Genomic DNA, 19,943 nt, shown 5'->3' with positions numbered 1-19,943 from the left:
CCCTGATGCTAGGGAAGATTGAAGGCCGGAGGAGAAGGGGACGACAGAGGATGAGATGGCTGGATGGCATCACCAACTCGATGGACATGAGTTTCACCAAGCTCTGGGTGTTGGTAATGGACAGGGAAGCCTGGTGTGCTGCAGTCCATGAGGTCACAAAGTGTCGAAAAAGACTGGGTGACTGAACTGAACTGATTGCATAGTCATGCATTTTGCAGTCCAGTTTTGAATCTGAGTTTAATAATATTTCCTATACAAGAGAAAAATGCCATGTGAAGCTATTATGAAATTAAAATCAGACAGACATCAAGGATTTTTTCAAATTGTACTTAATAAAACAGGATGCAGTTGACAGAAATGATTTTTGCATTGAAACCAATATGCTGTGCTGCTTTACTTACTTGCTCAGTTGTGTCCGACCCTTTGGGACTCCATGAACTGTAGCCCACCAGGCTCCTAGTCCATGGGATTCTCCAGGCAAGAAAACTGGAGTGGGTTACTATGGTCTTCTCCAGGGGATCTTCCCGACCCAGGGATCGAATACAGGTCTCTCACATTGCAGGCGGATTGTCTTATCATCTGAGCTACCAGGAAAGCCCTGATACAAATATAAGCTATTACTTATATTAATTAGTGAAACTGATAATGAAACCAATTGTTAAAACTTGAACAATTCCCACTCACATATTGCATGCAAATTCCCATTTGTATAATACAGAGAGAGGTCCAAGAATTTTCACAGGACTTTTGTAAGCAGAAACTGATATGAATAAAAATGTAATATATATAATGTAAGTTAAATATTTATTTAATATATATTAAAGTATATATATATACTTTATATATGTATAAATAAATACATATATATGTATTAAAGTATATATTATTGCATTTAAAAACATATGAAAGATATATTTTAAATTAATTCAATTTATAAAATTTTTATAAAGGTAAATTTATGAACTGATTAAAATGTTGTCTTTTCTTATGTAATAATGTGTGTCAGGAAAATGTTTGAAGTAGTTGAATGTTCTTTGCAAAGAGACTTGACCATAATGTTGTGGTAAACAAGTTTATTTCAGGGGCAATATGGATAGTATTCTGTTTACAAAAAATTTTACAAAAGCTAGTTATGGATACATAAATGAATACTGATATTATGGAAACATTGACAAGGAAACATACCCATCAACTCCATGACACTGGTTATTTTTGGGGACATGTATGCTGAGGAAAGAGATGGAGCTGAGATACCAAGAAAAGTTAAATTTTATTGTTAATGTTTCAAACCTCTATGAAATATGAGATCTGGTAGGGGTTATTGATGATAACATTAATTCATAATACTAATGGAGCTTTTATTAAGTGTTGGGCAATGTTCTTTGGCAATGTTTATCAAGCCCAGCGTCACATTAGGTTGACCAGTTAACTCACATGTAGATCCTGAAATTGGTTCTAGCCTGAGGTTGGGGTAACTATTTTTTAAAAGGCACACATAAATTTGGAGAAGGCAAAGGCAACCCACCCCAGTATCCTTGCCTGGAAAATTCCATGGACTGAGGAGCCTAGCAAGCTACAGTCCATGGGGTTGCAAAGAGTGGGAGCTGGCTTAGTGACTGAACAACAACAAAAGCAACACATAAAATATCAACCAACAGGAACTGAAAGCCACTTGTTTAAGATGTATAAATGATTTTTAAGACTTTCTTTCAATAGTCCTATTAGGAATATTCAATTATTACCACAATTTTAGAGAGCAGGAAATAACACAGAGGTGTTTACATTATACTATTTAGAAATTTTTCTCAGTTAAATCAGAATGCGACCTGCTAAAATAATGAAGCTGAGTTACTTTCAGGCAGCAGAATGAAAGAATTGTGATTCCTTTACCAGGAAGATAAAGGAATGAAGATCTGTTAACATGCATTTTTTGCAGGAAAATCTGTTAACTCAATCTAAGAAGGCTGGGTCTTGACCTCACTGTGGGACATTCCCTGGTGCTGAACTCCTCATCTGTAAATAGGTGGGTTTATGATCAGAAGAACCAGACCATCAGGTATATGAAAAGGCGTACAACAGGAGTTAATATTGCAAACACAAGTCCATAGCTAAATCAAAGCTCAACTCACATCTCTTTGGATGACTTTTTAAAGAAAAAACTTAAAAGAAAACAAATGTTGGGAGGATGTGGAAGTGATGGAAAAACTTGTACCTGATCAGTGAGCATGAATATTGGTACGGCCATTATAGAAAACAGAATGGCGGTTCCTTAAAAATTAAAAATGGAAGCTAATTGAAATAGATCTACCATAGGCTCCAGCAACCCCACTTCAAGGTAGATGCCAATGAGATAAATCAGAACCTCAAAGAGATATGTGCATTTCCTTGTCATGTGCTGTCATTTGAAATAGTGAAAATACAGGTAACTGTCTATTGATAGATGAATAAGTTTAAAAAAAAAACAGCTAATAATTCTGGTTGTTTTCTTAAAATCTGCTAAGGGAGATCTATTTAACTGTTTCCATACACACAAATAGGAACTCTGTGAGGTGACAGATATGCTAATTAACTTGACTGTAATCATCCCCAAGGTCTCTCTGTATTAAATCATCACTTTGTACCTTCATGTGGCACAACTCAAATATATGCAATTTTGTCAATCACTTCAGTAAACTGACAAAACGACAATGAAGTTGTATTATCCTGTCAGCACAGAATAAAGCCCAAATATAGTACATTGGTTTCTCACATCAGACATTTAACTGAGACAGTAGTGAAACAAAAAATCCTATGTATAATTAAAAAACTTAAGGATTAACAAATTTTATTTTATTTTTTAACATGAATTTATTTATTTTATTTTATTTTTTAAATTTTTTTCACTTATTTTTATTTATTGGAGGCTAATTACTTTACAATATTGTAGTGGTTTTTGCCATACATTGACATGAATCAGCCATGGATCTACATGTGTTCCCCACCCTGATCCCCCCTTCCGCCTCCCTCCCCATCCCATCCCTGTGGGTCTTCCAAGTGTATCAGCCCTGAGCACTTGTCTCATGCATCCAACCTGGGCTGGTGATCTGTTTCATCCTGGATAGTATACTTGTTTCAATGTTATTCTCCCAGAACATCCCACCCTCGCCTTCTCCCAGAGTCCAAAAGTCTGTTCTGTACATCTGTGTCTCTTTTTCTGTTTTGCATATAGGGTTATTGTTACCATCTTTAAAAATTCCATATATATGCATTAGTATACTGTATTGGTGTTTATCTTTCTGGCTTACTTCACTCTGTATAATGGGCTCCAGTTTCATCCATCCTATTAGAACTGATTCAAATGAATTCATTTTAATGGCTGAGTAATATTCCATTGTGTATATGTACCACAGCTTTCTTATCCATTCATCTGCTGATGGGCATCTAGGTTGCTTCCATGTCCTGGCAATTATAAACAGTGCTGCGATGAACATTGGGGTGCAAGTGTCTCTTTCAGATTTGATTTCCTTGGTGTGTATGCCCAGGAGTGGGATTGCTGGGTTATATGGCAGTTCTATTTCCAGTTTTTTAAGGAATCTCCACACTGTTCTCCATAGTGGCTGTATTAGTTGGCATTCCCACCAACAGTGTAAGAGAGTTCCCTTTTCTCCACACCCTCTCCAGCATTTATTGCTTGTGAATCTATTTATTTTAATTGGAGGCTAATTGCTTTACAATATTGTAGTGATTTTGCCATACATTGACATGAGTCCACCACGGGTTTACATGTGTTCCCCATCCTGAAGTCCCCTCCCACCTCCCTTCCCATCCCATCCCCTGGATCATCCCAGTGAACCAGCCCCGAGCACCCTGTATCATGCATCGAACCTGGACTGGCGATCTATTTCACATATGATAATATACATGTTTCAATGCCACTCTCCCAAATTATCCCACCCTTGCCCTCTCCCACAGAGTCCAAAAGACTGTTCTATACATCTGTGTCTCTTTTGCTGTCTCACCTATGGACACCTTATCTTCAACAAAGGAGGCAAGAATATACAATGGAGAAAAGACAATCTCTTTAACAAGTGGTGCTGGGAAAACTGGTCAACTACTTGTAAAAGAATGAAACTAGAACACTTTCTAACACCATACACAAAAATAAACTCAAAATGGATTAAAGATCTAAAATAAGACCAGAAACTATAAAACTCCTAGAGGAAAACATAGGCAAAACACTCTCTGACATAAATCACAGCAGGATCCTCTATGACCCACCTCCCAGAGTACTGGAAATAAAAGCAAAAATAAAAAAATGGGACCTAATTAAAGTTAAAAGCTTTTGCACAACAAAGGAAACTATAAGCAAGGTGAAAAGACAGGGGTCAGAATTTTTAAACTTCCCAGACGATTTAAAAAAAAGCCAAGGTTGTGAAGCAGTGACAGGTATCCTCATACATAACTGCATGCAGGGATGTGAAAAATAGAATTCACTATGGAAAATACATGGGCTTCCCTGGTGGCTCAGATGGTAAAGAATTGACCTACAGTACAGGAGACCTGGGTTCAATCCCTGTGTTGGGAAGATTCCCTGGAGGAGGGTATGGCAACCCACTCCAGTATTCTTGCCTGGAGAATCCCCATGGACTGAGGAGCCTGGTGAGCTATAGTATACTCTTTGGGGTTCCAAAGAGTCAGACGCAAGTGAATCAACTAGGCACATACACGTAGAAATTACATAAGGGCTGTGGAAGAATTGTAAACTTTCAATATATTAAAAGAAAAAATTTTAAAGATTTTATTTTTATTAGCCACTATACCACAATACACGAGGTAGTTACAAAGTTGAGAACTAAAACCTGAAGAACAATGTAAAAAGATATGAAAGCTAATTTTTACTTGCTTATGGCTCTTTGACATACACTTTTTCCTTTTTTCCTTAGAGGATAATCGCTTTAGAATATTGTGTTGGCATCTGCCATTCATCAACATGAATCAGCCATAATTATACATATGTCCCCTCCCTCTGGAGCCCCTGTCCCATCTCCCATCCCATTCCACCCCTCTAAATTGTCACAGAGCCCTGGGTTGAGCTCCTGGTGTCACATAGAACATTCTCACTTGCTATTTATTTTACATATGGTAATATAGAAATGAAAGGGAATTATTTATATTTTGAGGATGCTTGGGCTACCAATTATAAACTATAAAATCTCTGTAGATATAACAATATTCAGTCAAAAAGTGAATATGACATACAAAGGATGATAGAACTCTCAAATGGTCAGATAAGGACCTAAAAAAGGAGTAATAATTAAGCTGTTAAGGAAGAGAAGTGAAGCCATAAGGGCTGCAGAAATGATGTCCTGAGAGAGATGGAATTTTTAGGTCTAGATGTTAATTTTGCTACATTTTTAAACCTTATACACTCCAAATGGGTGGCACAGGTACTAAGATGAGATTATTTTGCTGAGCAGCTTCCACATGGCCCTTTTGATGTCTCTATTCCTAAGACTGTAGATGAAGGGGTTCAGCATGGGGGTGACCACAGTGTACAGCACTGATGCTGTCACATCCTTCCTGGGAGATTGTGAGATGGCTGAGATGAGGTACACCCCAAGGCCTGTTCCATAAAATAAGCAAACAACTGCAAGGTGGGAGCCACAAGTGGAGAAGGCTTTATGTTTCCCACCTGTTGAGGGGATTCTCAGAATGGAAGAAAGAATTTTATAATAAGAGAAAAAGATTCCTGATAAAGGGAGAAAACCAAAGATGGTACCAACAAAATACATGACTATGTTATTGGTAACAGTGTCAGAACAGGCCAGGTCGAGGAGCAGAGAAGGGTCACAGAAGAAATTAGAAATTTCCACATCCTTGAAGCAGGTGAGTTGTAACACAATCAAATTGTGCACCTGGGACTCCAAAAGGCTAATCAAAAAAGACACCAAAACTAAGAAGCCACTGAAGTGTGGGTTCATGATGGCTGTGTAGTGCAGTGGATGACAGATGGCCACAAACCGGTCATAGGCCATAGCAGTCAGAAGCGTACAATCCATGCCTCCAAAAATGATAAAAATAGACATTTGAGTCAGACAGCCTTCACAGGAGATGACTCTGCTGTGAGTTTGGATGTTCACAATTATCTTGGGGACTGTGGTGGAGACGAAACCAATGTCAGCCAAGGAGAGGTTGGAGAGGAAGAAGTACATGGGGGTGTGAAGGTGGAGGTCAGAGGTGACGGCCTGGATGATGAGCAGGTTTCCCAGCACAGTGACCAGGTACATGGACAGAAACAGGACACAGAGCAAAGGCTGCAGTTCTGGATCATCTGAGAGGCCCAGGAGGAAGAATTCTGAGACACTGGTTAGATTCTGTGTTATATTCTGTGGTTGTATGTATCTTGGACACCTTTGAAGAAGAAAAGAGTTTGGAAGAAAGATAATGAGAAAATGGCATGTACCAATGTATTCTTTGAAAAATTCAGACTTAAATTGAAGAAAGGGAAATTGAAGTAGGGAAAGTAGAGAAGTAGGGAAAACCATGAGGCCATTTAAGTATGGCCTAAATCAAATCCCTTATGATTATAAAGTGAAAGGGACAAATAGATTCAAGGGATTAGATCTGATAGAGTGCCTGAAGAACTATGGATGGAGGTTTGTAACATTGTAGAGGAGGCAGTGATCAAAAGCATTCCCAAGAAAAAGAAACACAAAAAGGCATATGGTTGCCTGAGGAGGCCTTACAAATAGCTGAAAAAAGTAGAGACACAAAAGGCAAAGGAAATAAGGAAATAAACAGCCATCTGAATGCAGAGTTCCAAAGAATAGCAAGAAGAGATAAGAAAGCCTTCCTAAGTGAACAATGCAAAGAAATAGGGGGAAACAATAGAATGGGAAAGACAAGAGATCTCTTCAGAAGGATTATAGATGCCAAAGGAATATTTCATGCAAAGGTGGGCATAGTAAAGGACAGAAACTGTATGAACCTAACAGAAGCAGAAGATATTAAGAAGAGGAGGCAAGAATACACAGAAGAACTGTACAAAAAAGGTCTTAATGACCCAAATGACCATGATGGTGCAGTCATTCAACTAGAGCCAGACCTTCTGGAATGTGAAGTCAAATGGACCTCGAGAAGTATTACTCTGAAAAAGTTAGTGAAGGTGTTTAAATTCTAACTTAGCTATTTCAAATCTTAAAAGATGATGCTGTTAAAGTGCTGCAATCAATATGCCAGCAAATTTGGAAAACTCAGCCACAGGACTGAAAAGGTCAGTTTTCATTCCAATCTCAAAGAAATGTTAAAAGCGTTAGTTGCTCAGTCGTGTCCAACTCTTAGTGACCCCATGAACTGTAACCTGCCAGGCTCCTCTGTCCTTGGCATTCTCCAGACAAGAGTAATGGTGTGGGTTGCAATTCCCTTCTCTAGGGATCTTCCCAACCCAGGGATCAAACCTGAGTCTCATGCATTGTAGGCAATTTCTTTACCAACTGAGCCATCAGGGAAATGTAATCCCAAAGAAGGGAAATGCCAAAGAATGTTCAAACTACCACACAAGTGCACTCATTTCACAGGCTAGCAAGGCAATGCTCAAAATCTTTCAAGCTAGGCTTCAACAGTATGTGAACTGAGAACTTGTAGATGTACAAGCTGGATTTATTATTTTTAATATAAATTCATTTAATTGGAGACTAATTGCTTTACAATATTGTATTGGTTTTTGCCATACATTGGCATGAATCCACCACAGGTGTACATATGTTCCACATCCTGAACCCCTCTCCCACCTTCCTCCCCATCCCATCCCTCTGGGTCATCCCAGTGCACCAGTCCCAAGCATCCTGTGTCATGCATTGAACCTGGACTGGTGATTAGAAAAGAGGAACCAGAGATCAAATTGTCAATGTCTGTTGGAATGTAGAAAAAGCAAGGGAATACCAAAAAACATCTACTTCTGCTTCATTGACTATGCTAAAGCCTTTGACTATGTGGATCACAGCAAACTGGAAAATTCTTAGAGATGGGAATACCAGATCACCTTAGCTGCCTCCTGGGAAACCTGTATGCAGGTCAGGAAGCAACAGCTAGAACCAGATATGGAACAATGGACTGGTTCCAAATTGGGAAAGGAGTACGTCAAAGCTGTATATTGTCACCCTGCTTATTTAACTTACATTCACCATGAACATCATGCAAAATTCGGGGCTGGATGAAGCATAAGCTAGAATTAAGATTGTCAACAGAAATATCAATAACCTCAGAATGCAGATGACACCACCCTAAATGCAGAAAGTGAAGGCTAACTGAAAAGCATCTTGATGAAAGTGAAAGAGGAGAATAAAAAAGCTGGCTTAAAACTCAACATACAAAAAACTAAGATCATTGCATCTGGTCCTGTTGCTTCATGGCAATTGAATGGGAAAACAACAGAAACAATGTCAGACTTTATTTTCTTGGGCTCTAAAGTCATTGTGGACAGTGACTGCACCATGAAATTAAAAGATGCTTGCTCCTTGGAAGGAAAGATATGATAAATCTAGACAGCATATTGAAAAGAAGAGACATTGCTTTGCCAACAAAGGTCCATATAGTCAAAGCTGTGGTTTTTCCAGTAGTAATGTATGGATGTGAGAATTGGACCATCAAGAAGGCAGAGTGCCAAAGAATTGATGGTTTTGAACTGTGATGTTGGAGAAGACTCTTGAGAGTCCCTTGGACAGACAACAAGGAGATCAAACCAGTCAATCCTAAAGGAAATCAGTCCTGAATAGTCCTCAATAGTCATTGATGCTGAAGCTAAAGTGCCAATACTTTGGCCACCTGATTTAAATAGCTGACTTATTAGAAACACCCTGATGCTGGGAAAGATTGAAAACAGGAGGAGAAGCGGACAACAGAGGATGGAGAGATGGTTGGACAATCTGTGCAGAGATGGCTGGGTGGCATCACCTACACAAGGGACATGAGTTTGAGCAAGCTCTGGGAGATGGTGAAGGACAGGGAAGCCTGGCATGCTACAGTCCATGAGGTCAAAAAGAATCCAACACAACTAATATACTGAACAACAAGAATCAATTCATTTCCGTCTCTATATCCCAACTGTCATGTTTGTCTTGTTGTGGAAAAAATCATGCTCCCAAACTCCCTTCACTTTCACTGTCTCCTTCAGCACTTACTGGGCTGGACTGCATCTCTGCTGGAGCATGACCAAGAAGCACAGACTCACTGTCCCTCTCCTGCCTGGTGTGTGATGAAGTCTTAGGGTCCCTCCTCAGGATGGGCAGGAAGACAGACTCAGGCTGGACCTTCTGATGCAGGTTCCTACAAAGGATGGGGACATAAGTGTGGAGCCAGAGTACTAGAACAGGCAAATTAATGAGCTGGAGGCACTGGCTAATTGTTTACAATGGTATGACCTTAGGGCTCAGTGCTCACAGATCACAATTAGCCAGTTGGTCCATGTTGTCCCAAACTCTGGGGACTTGTTAATATTAATGGAAAAGGAAAAGGAGAAAAGTGAATGTTCTGGGAAGGGTCTGGGTCCCTTTTCATCTCAGGAGGAAATTCTACATACTCTTGCTTCTTACCTCCAAGATGCAGGATCTTAATATAACTTCAGACCTTTTTTCTCAACTTACCACTCAATGTGTAATTTTGACACATTGAAATCCATTGTATCAATCATGAAATCTATGGAGCATGAAGTCTAGACCAATGATGTGATACACTTTCCATTTTCAGAGCTAATAATTGTCTTTAAAGAAAATGTACTTTCATCTCTTTACTTCAGCTCACAGTCAGTGGGAGGAAACACACAATGGAATTAAAACCAGGAGCTGGAATCAGTGAGAGCATCTCAGATCCTGCCCACCACACAGGCCTCATCCTCTATAAGGAATTTGTGCTCCAAACCCTTCAATGGTCATGTCTTGTCCATCTGCTTTGCTGTATATTCCCAGATTCACTGCACCAACATGATCTCAACAAAAAAATCCCTGGAAACAAACTAGAAATTGGTAGGCTTTTCTCTCCACTGGGTACTTCTGCAGACCTGACTTGACAGCTTCCAGTCATGCTGTCTCACGTAGACCCCTGGTTTGATACACTAGGAGAGTCCCTCCATCAGCATCAGGACAACCTGCAGTTGTTGCATGAACAGATATAGCAAATTTCCACATGTTATGTTCCTCATGTTTCTAATTTCTGCTAATTCTAATGGAACCCATTCAAATCTGGATATATTTTCTCTTGGTTTCTTTGTGGTCTCAGCTCTTGAAGACTTTAATACTACATGTATTTGGCTTACCCAATTTTGCTAGTGGATAAAGTGGGATGTATGTGGAGAGTGGTGGAATGTAACCTTCTCAGTTCTGTCTATATGATCTTCGTGACAGAGTGCACTCTCTTGAGGAATGTGGAGGTTGGTTTGTCATTAAGTGATATGAAGAAATCTTTAATTTAAACCCTATCAGATTGGATATGGAGGAAAGAATGTTATGTAACCATGTATGAATAAGTGACAGAGGGTATTTTTAAGGGAGATCATATTGTGGATATGCACAGGCAGATATGAGAGGAAGAAACCAGGGGCTGTAGCATTTAAATATTTAGTTCTCAGCAAAAAATGTATCACTAAACTGAAGTGATTTCATACTGAGAGCACAGAATAAAATTCGAGGGTCAAAGACAAAGATGAATTTATAGGGCATGAGACATGAAAACCAAGGTAGTTATGTTTGTCCCATAAAATGTGATGCATGTCTTGTTTTTTCCCAGTTCTCAATACCTTCTATTATGATGAGTAGTGAAGTCTCTCAGTCGTGTCCAACTCTTATGCGACCCCATGGGCTGTATCCTCCATCCATGGGATTTTCCAGGCAAGAGTACTGGAGGGGGTTGCCATTTCCTTCTCCAGGGGATCTTCCTCACCCAGGGATCAAACCATAGTCTCCCACGCTATTGGCAGATGCTTTCACCATCTGAGCCAACAGGGAAGTATCCACGGCCAAACAGCAACTCAGTAGAGTTGATTATGGGCTGCCCGGATGTTGCTGTTATTCAGCTGCCTGGTCATGTCTGACTGTTTGTGACCCCATGGACTGCAGCATGGCCAGGCTTCCCTGTCCTTCACCATCTCCCAAAGCTTGCTCAAACTTATGTCTGTTGAGTTGGTGATGCAAGCCAATCATCTCATCCTCTGTCATCCCATTCTTCTGCCTTAAATCTTTTCCAGCATCAAGGTATTTTCTAATGAGTCAGCTTTTCATGTCAGGTGGTCCAAGTATTGGAGCTTCAGCTTCAGCATCAGCATCAGTCCTTTCAGTCAATATTCAAGATTGATTTACTTTAGGATTAATGAGTTTGATCTCCTAGCAGTTCAAAGGACTCTCAAGAGTCTTCTCCAAAAACCACAGTTTTTTTTTTTTTTTTTTTTAAATTTTTATTAGTTGGAGGCTAATTACTTTACATCATTACAGTAGTTTTTGTTATACATTGATATGAATTAGCCATGGATTTACATGTACTCCCCATCCCAGTCCCCCCTCCCACCTCCCTCTCCACCCGATCCCTCTGGGTCTTCCCAGTGCACCAGGCCCGAGCACTTGTCTCATGCACCCAACCTAGGCTGGTGATCTGTTTCACCCTAGATAATAACATGTTTCAATGCTGCAAAAACCACAGTTTGAAAGCATCAATTCTTCAGCACTCAGCCTTCCTTACTGTCCAACTCTCACATCCATTTATGACTACTGGAAAAGCCATAGCTTTGACTAGATGGACCTGTGTGGACAAAGTAATGTCTCTTCTGCCCCCTTCTGATGTCTATGTCAGAAGTTTCTCTATCCCTTTTATATTTTAATAAACTCTATTGCACAAAAGCTCTGAGCGATTAAGCCTTGTCTCTGGCCCTGGATTGAGTTCTTCTCCTCTGGAGGCCAAGAATCCCGGCATCTTTTCATGGGTTCAGCAACAACCTTTCAGAAGGTTGATTCCTCCAGCTCCATTTTTCTTTCTTAAGACTGCTTTGGCTATTTGGGGTCTTTTGTGTTTTCATATGAATTGTGAAATTTTTTGTTATAGTTCTGAACAAATACCAGAACAATACAATGTTCTAGTTCTGAACAATACCAGAAAAATGCCATTGGTAGTTTGATAGGGATCACAATGAATCTGTAGATTCCATTTAGTAGTATATTCATTTTCACAACATTGATTCTTCTTACCCAGGAACATGGGATATCTCTCCATCTATTTATGTCATCTTTGATTTCTTTCATCAGTTTCTTATAATTTTCTGTGTACAGTTCTTTTGTCTCCTTAGGTAAGCTTATTCCTAGATATTTAATTCTTTTTGTTGCAACAGTGAAGGGGATTGATTCCTTAATTTCCCTTTCTGAGTTTTCATTGTTAGTATATAGATATGCAAATGATTTCTGTATATTGATTTTGTATCCTGTAACTTTGCTAAATTCACTGATTAGCTCTAGTAATTTTCTGACAGTATCTTTAGGGTTTTCTATGTACAGTATCATGTCATCTGCAAACAGTGAGAGCTTTATCTCTTCTTTTCTGATCTGGATTCCTTTTTTTTTTTCTTTCTTTTCTTCTCTGATTGCTGTAGTTAGGACTTCCAGAACTATGTTGACTAATAGTGGTGAAAGTGGACACCCTTGTCCTGCTCCTGACCTTAGGAGAAATGCTTTCAGTTTTTCACCATTGAGAATAATGTTTGCTGTACACTTATGCCTTACTATGTTGAGGCAGGTTCCTTCTATGCTGATTTTTTGAAGGGTTTTAATCATAAATGGGTGACGAATTTTGTTTAAGGCTTTTTCTGAATCTATTGAGATTACCATATGGTTTTTATGTTTCAGTTTGTTAATATGGTGTATCACATTGATTGATTTGTATATATTGAAGAATCCCTGCCTCCCTGGGATAAACCCAAGTTGATTATGGTGTATGAGCTTTTAAATGTGTTGCTGAATTCTATTTGCTAAAATTTTGTTGAGGATTTTGCATCTATGTTCGTCAGTGATATTAGCCTGTAGTTTTCTTTATTTTGTGTTGTCTTTGTCTGGTTTTGGTATCAGGCTGTGGTGGCCTCGTAAAATGAGTTTGGAAGTGTTCCTTCCTCTGCAATTTTTGGAAACAGTTTTAGAAAGATAGGCATTAACTCTTCTTTGAATGTTCGATAGAATTCTCCTGTGAAGCCATCTGGTACTGGGCTTTTGTTTTTTGGGAGATTTTCGATCACAGCTTCAGTTTCAATGCTTGTAATAGGGTTGCTCATAATTTCTACTTCTTCCTGGTGCAGCCTTGGAAGATTGAACTTTTCTAAGAATCTTTCTATTTCTTCCAGGTTATCATTTTATTGCCATATAGTTGTTCATTATAGTCTCTTACAATCCTTTGTATTTCTGCATTGTCTATTGTAACCTCCTCTTTTTCATTTCTAATTTTGTTGATTTGATTCTTCTCTCTTTTTTCCTTAATGAGTCTGGCTAAAAGGTTTGTCAATTTTATCTTCTTAAAGAACCAGCTTTTAGTTTTATTAATCTTTACTATTGTTTCTTTCATTTCTTTTTCATTTATTTCTGCTTGGATCTTTATGATTTCTTTCCTTCTGCTAATTTTTTTTTTGGTTATTCTTTTTCCGGTTGTTTTATGTGTAAAGTTAGGTTGTATAGTTGATGTTTTTCTTATTTCTTGAGGTAGGATTATATTGCTATAAACTTCCCTCTTAGAACTGCTTTTGTTGGAGAGGGAGGTTGGAGGGGTGTTCAGCATCCCATCAGTTTTGATTTGTTGTGTTTTCATTGTCATTTGTTTCTAGAAATTTTTTTATTTCTTTTGGTTTCATCAGTAACCTGTTGGTTATTTAGAATCGTATTTTTTAATCTCCATGTGCCTGTGTTTTTTTAGTTATTTTCTTGTAATTGATATGCAGTCTCATAGCATTGTGGACAGAAAAAATGCTTGACATGATTTTAATTTTCTTAATTGCCACCTCTTCTTAATCTCTTCTGCTTTTGATAGTTCATTATGCTAACTGAAATAAATCAAGCAGTGAAAGATGTGGAACATATGATTTTGCTTCTCTGTGGAATGTAAAATATTAAAGTCATACAAGCAGGATGTATTTTCTGACATTTTGCTGGTTGTGAACATTGCAGAAAATAATTTCATGAATATTGGAGAACACCTAGGATTACTATTCAAGTGTATACTTTCTATAATAATATTTATGGAGTTAAAATGCCCTATACTCATTTCCTATGAGAATTTAATATGATTTAATAAGAAACCATGTGATATAAGTTAAACAGAACATAAACAGGATGTTAAACCTACAGAACCACACTCACACATGCAAACACACACACACACACACACACACATAAAGTAGCATTATTTTGACTCCTTCCAAGATTATTTCACTGTCACTTAGGTTAGCATTAATGGATATGCAGGCATAGTATCTTAGTGATTTTAATAACTTTTATTGGGCAATATCTCTTTGCCTAAACTAATAAGAAAATGCCTTTTGTCAAGTGTATTCTTTTCTTTAATATCAGAGTTTCTTGTCAATAGAGTTTGTTGGTGATTTTCCGAAGTGGTAAAATGAAAAGTAAACTAATATAGTTCTGCACAGCGTTCAGTCAGCCAAGATTTCTACCATACAAAAAATGTGACACCTCAAAAAGTGATGGACACTTGTCTTGCACAACTCAATAGGAGCCCTATGATGTAATTATTGTGACAGAGGACAGTAAGGCAGGGTAATCAAGTGAAGTCCTCACCAGGCTGATTCTAGTAAAAGGAAAAGTCCTCCCTTTGCTGATAATAGATTCTTTGCAATCTTAAAGATATGAAAAGCAAGGTAAACTTATTGTGAAGACTTGGGTGATTCAATGTACCACAAGCATCATGAGCCACATAGCAATTAGACTATGATATTACCTATTCTCCAGTTGCATACCCAAAGCTGATATACCCTTGATAACCATGTGTCTTTCCTGGGAACATTTTGCATCTTCCAACTGCAGGTACATAACAACAAAATTATACCCATTGTTACAGTATCAGTTAAAATTCAGTAAGAAAAGAAAAACCAATTAGTATTTTTTCAAAAAATTTTATTGCAATAGAGTTGATTTACAATGTTGTGTTAGTTTCAGATATACACCACAGTGAATCAGTTATACATACATCCATTCTTTTTTAGATTGTTTTCTATATACTTCATTACAGTGTACTGAGTAGAGTTTCATTTGTCACAGTTCTTAATAGCCATCTATTTGGATATAGTTGTGTTTATATGTCAGTTCCAACCTTCCAATTTATCTCTCCCTATTGCTTACCCTCTGATAAGCATTCATTTCTTTACTACATCTGTAAGTCTATATCTGTTTTGTTGATAAGTTCATTTCTACCCTTTTATAGATCCCACATATAAGTGATATCAGATGATATTTGTCCTTCTCTGACATACTTCACCCAGTATGACAATCTCTAGGTCTATCCAAATTGCTACAAATGACATTATTTCATTATTTTTTATGGCTGAGTTGCAGTCAGCCAGGAATAATGCAATTAATCATTTCAGTGAAAAGCTTTAACACAGAGAGTTGGTTAAATAGTTATTGAAGGGCTGAAAGTTAAAAAACAAACAAACAAACAATGAAGCAATATAGCAAACATAAGTGAAGGAAGAAGCTACTCCACCAGGGGCTTGGGGGGTGTAAAGGAATCAGGTGAACTTTTAAGGCACAGAGATATTTTTAGGCCACTGTTGAAAGTATGTAAGATGAACACAAGATACAACATAGAGCAGTGATTCTGAGAAGCCCAACCCAGAGCAAAGCCCATACATATGATGTAGAGAAGCTGTGAGAAGAAAATTATTGCAAAAATGGGGAAAAAGAATCATTTGTTAGTACAGCAGGGTCTTCCTGTCTTCTCCCTTTGACCTGTGACTCTTCTGTATCTTCAGCATTTGTGCATGAACAGTTAGGACCCAAAGTATAAAGATCACTTTTTTGAAGGGAAAACCAGACTTACATCAGTAATTCTCAACCTTGGCCAAACACTAGAACCATCTGAGTGCTTTAAAAAAATACTCATACTCAGGCCACACCCAAGTCCAGTTAAACCAGAGTGTCTAGTGGTGAGACCCAGGGTCAGTAGTTTTAAATTTCCTAGATATTTTTGATAAAAGCCAAGGTTGAGAAACAGTGATGTGCACCTTCAAATATAACTGCACGCAGAGATTTGAAAAATAGAAATAGAATTTACTATGGAAAAGACATAAGAGTTGTGGAAAACTTGTAAATTTTCAACACATCTAAAGGGAATTAATCATTCTTTGAGGCTGCTTCACCACCAAAGAAACATCATAGAATCTGTAGATAAAATGACATTTAGGCAAAGAGTGATTATGATACACAAAGGATCCTAAAACTCCCTACTGTCATGTTAAACCATAAAAGAGAAGCAATATTCAGGTGTAACACAAAGAAAGGAATGTAGGTCATAAGAGTTGCAAAATGACATCATGAGAGAGGCAAAAATTTCAGATCTCCAGGTTTAGTTTTTCTACATTTCTAATGGGTGGCCAGATCTTAAGATGAGAAAGTTTTGCTGAGGAACCTGCACATGGCCCTTTTGATGTCTCTGTTCCTTATACTGTAGATGAAGGGATTCAGGTTGGGGGTGACCACAGTTTATACCACTGAGGCCACTGCATCATTCCTGAGAGATTGTTAAACAGCTGAACTGAGGTACTCACCAAGGCCTGTTCCTTAAAATAAGCAAACAACTGTCAGGTGAGAACCACTGGTGGAGAAGGCTTTATATATCCCACCTGATGAGGGAAGCCTCAGAAAAGAGACAAGAATTTTATAGTAAGAAAAAATGATTCCTGATGTAGGGGAGAAAAACAGAGATGGCACCAATACTACATCTGACTATACTCTGTGTGTGTCAGAACAGGCAAGGTTGAGGAGCAGAGAAGGGTCACAGAAGAAACTAGAAGTTTCTATATCCTTGAAGCAGATAAGTTGTAACACAATCAGATTGTGAATCTGAGAATCCAAAAGGCTAACCAAAACGGACACCAAAACTGAGGAGCAACAGAGGCGTGGGTTCATGACAACCACGTAGTGCAGTGGGTGAGAGGTGGCCACAAACCTGTCATAGGCCACCACAGTAAGAAGAGTACTATTCATGTACCCAAAAACATAAAAGTAGAGATCTGTTGTCAGGCAGCCTGCATAGAAGGTGACACTGTTATTAGTTTGGATGTTCACAGTCATATTAGGGATGGTGTTGGAGACGAAACCAATACTAGTCAAGGACAGGTTGGAAAGGAAGAAGTACATGGGGGTGTGGAGGTGAGGGTCAGAGGTGTTGGCTGGGATGATGAGCAGGTTCCCCAGCACAGTAACCAGGTACATGGACAGGAAGAGTCCAAAGAGGAACGGCTGAAGTTCTGGATCATCTGAGAGGTCCAGGAGGAATTTTGAGACAGTGGTTAGATTTCCAGTTCTATGTAGCTTGAATATCTTTGGGAAATGAAAAGGGCTGGAAAAATAGGAAGTACATAAACTGTCATGTAGCACGATGTCTATATTTTGGATTCAACCAGCTCACTTCTAAGATTATACACCCCTGTTCCTTCAGCAATATTTCTCACTGTGACAAGTTCTATTTGCTTAGAATTTTTAATCCTTGATTTCTGTGTTATACATGTCTGTCTATAAACTCTTAGATTATAAAACTTCATGAAAAGGGAAAGAAAACAAGAACATTAGAGTTCATACATCTAAGATCTTTGATCTTAGTTAAATACAGCCTACTTCTTTAGAAATAATATGTAATGAGAGATTCCCTTCCCCTTCTAAGAAAATATATAATTATTAAAATATAAAGAAATTAAGTCATTTATATAAATCTTATTTTCTTCAAATACAATTTTAGATATTTCCTTCATGTAGAATATTTACAAATACCTATGAAGTGCAGGACTATGTCATCTGGATTCTAAATTAAAAATGAATATTCATAATCAGAACACAGTTTATTTGATATTTATTTGATATTTAAAGCTTTATCATCTTTGATAAAAGATGTCTTCCCTCCTTCATAAAATAGGGCTTACTCAAATATTAGAGATTATCTTCTAGAAATCATTTAGTATACATGTCATACCTTTGGAGGAGGTCAAATTTCAATCAATATTGTTTAATTAATTGCACATGATCTAATGTGTTAGTGACTACAAAGATGGTATTCCTGTGCACAGCATTGTCAATGATTACATGATAATGAAATTTAAGAAATCCCCTTGAAATTTTTTATCTTATACAAGGTCATTTTTTCAATACCATCTCAATTAAATGTTTTATGTGTGAGACCACTTTACATTTTTTGAACTCTGTTCTGTACTGGCAGAAAATTACTGCTTCATTTTTTTTTTCAGTTTATTGAAGTGATTGACAAAACTGCATATATTTGGGTTGTGCCACTTGAAAGTCTTTAAAAGATGTACAAAATGATGATTTAATACACATACACATGGAGAATGATTACCACAGTCAAGTTAAATAATGTATCTGGAAGCTCACATATTTTCTATTTGTGTGTGTGTGTGTGTGTGTGTGTGTAGTAACAGTTAAGCAAATCTCTCTTAGCAGATTTCATGAACACAACCAGAATTATTAGCTATAGTAACCAGGCTATTTATTAGATCCCCAGAATTTATTCATTTTATAACTGAAAGTTTGTACCCTTTTACTAACATTTCCCACTTTCCTCACCACCAGTCCTCACAATTACAGTTCTAATCTATGGTTCTAAGAGTTTAATTTTCTTAACTTTTACACCTAAGTGAGATCATAGTGGACTTGACTGTGTCTTGTGTATATATTTTAATAAGCATAATATTCTCCAGATCCATCCATGTTGTCACAAATGGCAGGATTTCCTTTGTATGGCTGAGTAATAGTCTATTGTCTTTATATACACACCGTATTTTTCTACCTCCTTATCTGTCAACAGACACGTTTCCATACTTTCACTATTTCAAATAATATCACAATGACAGGGGAGTGTAGATATCTCTTCGAGTTCTGACTTCATTTGTTTGGCATCTACCGTGACCTGGGGTGCTGGATCCTAAGGTAGTTCTATTTCAGTTTGCTCCTTTTTTTAATTTTTAAAGGAACCTCCTTTCTGTTTTCTGTAATAGCTGTACAAATATTTATTCCCACCAACCAGGTACAAGGGTTTTCTTACCTCCACATCCTCACTGACATTTGTTGTCTTTTTTTTTTTTTTTAAATAGTAGCCATCCCAACAAATGTGAGGCAATATTTAATGTAGATTTTGACCAACTTTTCCTGATATTAGCAATGTTGAGCACATTTTCATATACCTGATAGTCTTGTTTTCCTGATTATAAACTCTTATTTATATTGAAGAGCTTAGCACAAGGAAAATTCCTACAGCCAGGTGAGAACACAGACCTCTGCGTGTGTGCATGCCTCCTAAGTTGCTTCAGTCATGTCTGACTCTTTGCGACCCTATGGAATGTAGCCCGCCAGGCTCCTCTGTCCAAGTGATTCTCCAGGCAAGAAGGCTGGAGTGGGTTGTCATACCCTCCTTCAGGGATCTTCCTGACCCAGGGATTGAACCCAAGTCTCTCATGTCTCCTGCACTGGCAGGTGGGTTCTTTACCACTAGCCACCTGGGAAGCCCTGTCTAAGTCTAGTTAACAGAATTTCATATCAATGCTTCCTAATAAAGGAATTGCAATCTTATACTTCTGTGTCCATTTGACTGATGATTTGCACGTGCTTATTTTAAAATACACAACTACCCTAGCTTCATCTAGAATGAATTTCAGTATCTCTACATGTGGGTTTTTTGGTCACCCTAATGTGAAGCTTGACTTGATA

General features: G+C 38.0%; 2 pseudogenes; both read right to left on the bottom strand.

Moving 5' to 3' along the window:
* Positions 1 to 5,393: 5,393 nt before the first annotated feature.
* Positions 5,394 to 9,443, bottom strand: LOC110122558 (olfactory receptor 7E178-like; annotated as a pseudogene).
* Positions 9,444 to 16,607: 7,164 nt separating this feature from the next.
* LOC110122560 (olfactory receptor 7E178-like) lies at positions 16,608 to 19,289 on the bottom strand (annotated as a pseudogene).
* Positions 19,290 to 19,943: the final 654 nt, after the last annotated feature.

The sequence above is a fragment of the Odocoileus virginianus genome, chromosome 3, assembly GCF_023699985.2.
Source record: "Odocoileus virginianus isolate 20LAN1187 ecotype Illinois chromosome 3, Ovbor_1.2, whole genome shotgun sequence".
In the NCBI taxonomy this organism is placed as follows: Eukaryota; Metazoa; Chordata; class Mammalia; order Artiodactyla; family Cervidae; genus Odocoileus; species Odocoileus virginianus.
The sequence above is the reverse complement of the archived record's forward strand: the minus strand, read 5'-3'. Positions and strand labels throughout refer to the sequence as shown.